The 1,436-nt window shown below is 46.0% G+C and overlaps 1 protein-coding gene across 1 annotated transcript in view; it reads right to left on the bottom strand.

Annotated features, from left to right (window-relative positions):
* The window catches only part of Map3k13 (mitogen-activated protein kinase kinase kinase 13), a 92,463-nt gene that overhangs the window by 37,769 nt on the left and 53,258 nt on the right, over positions 1–1,436 (bottom strand). The gene's annotated exons all lie outside the window — the stretch shown is intronic.

The raw sequence follows: 1,436 nt of genomic DNA, 5'->3' as shown, positions 1-1,436 counted from the left end.
CCACAGAAACAATGAGGAGGCTGGGCAGGTTTATTACACATAATGGAATGCAGTGCAGCGGGGGAAAATAATGCATTCACTACCATGAGAAACTGTTCACGACATATTAATATAAAGAACAGTCAGGACAAGTATTTGACACAGGACTGACAGCATTTAAAGGACACTGACCACATAGTCAAGAAGAGAGACTGGAAGGGCCCACACAAAAACGAACAGTAGTTCCTAGCAGGCGGTTAGACTGAGAAGAGCCACGCAGTTGTGACTTCACAGTATCCCAGCATGCTCTACTCCCACTACCTCTTCTTTGGAGCCAGGCTGTCATGTGACCCTCATCTCCCTCTATTACCATTCTAATCAGAAAAAAAAAACCATTTTCCTTATCACCAGGGAAAACAGCTTGTTCTGATAAATCCATACACATGACATAGGCTATTATATGTGACATTTCATCTTTTCTCTTTGTTTTGGTGTCTGACATTGGCATCGCTTCTCCTCGGCAGCACTCGGTTCATAAACGTCGTAGGTTCATGGCAAAGCAATTCCTGAACAATAACTGTTCTTGCCATATTACACTCAGTCTCGGGAAACACAAGGAAGCCCCAGCTTTTGAACTACTCTTTGCTCTGATCTATCCACTGGAAACGCTGGGGGAAGACGGAACCTCTGCAAACGAAGATTTGCTCTCGATTAGTCAGAGTGAGAAACTCAATCTCAGACTTGTTGAAAGTAGGATAAGACTCTTGGAGCAGGAAACAAATGAGATCACGTGAAACTGAAATACTTCCGCACAGCAGAAGAAACAACCTAACATTGTGCAGAGACAAAGCCACAGAATGCGAGAAGTATTTGTGAGCTGTACATCGGGTAAGGGTTCATAGCTAGAACAGCTAAAGAACTCAATTCAATAGCATTGAAAATAATCTGACAAAATGGCAGTAAGCTTAAGCAGACAGAGTTAGGACAGTCAAGACCTCCATGAGAAAATGCGTAACGTCACATGATCAGATTTGTGTCCCACAAGGAGACAGCAAGTGTGGGCAAGGGCTGACTGCTGTCAGTGGGCTGTGAATTAGCATAGTGATTGTGGGGAACTGTGTGATGGCTCTGCAGAACTACCATGTGGCCCAGCAGTCTGCTACTGCACAGAGGACAGGAAATCAGTCTGTCAAGGAGACCTCTGCATCTTCACGTGACAGGAAGTCAGTCTGTCAAGGAGACAGCTGCGTCCTCATGTGACAGGAAGTCAGTCTGTCAAGGAGACCTCTGCGTCCTCACATGGCAGGAAATCAGTCTGTCAAGGAGACCTCTGCGTCCTCACGTGACAGGAAGTCAGTCTGTCAAGGAGACAGCTGCATCCTCACGTGACAGGAAGTCAGTCTGTCAAGGAGACCTCTGTGTCCTCACGTGACAGGAAGTCAGTCTGTCAAGGAGAC

The sequence above is a fragment of the Microtus ochrogaster genome, unplaced genomic scaffold (genome assembly GCF_000317375.1).
Source record: "Microtus ochrogaster isolate Prairie Vole_2 unplaced genomic scaffold, MicOch1.0 UNK43, whole genome shotgun sequence".
Taxonomy (NCBI): Eukaryota; Metazoa; Chordata; class Mammalia; order Rodentia; family Cricetidae; genus Microtus; species Microtus ochrogaster.
Note: the sequence above shows the minus strand (reverse complement) of the source record. Positions and strands in the feature narration are given on the sequence as shown.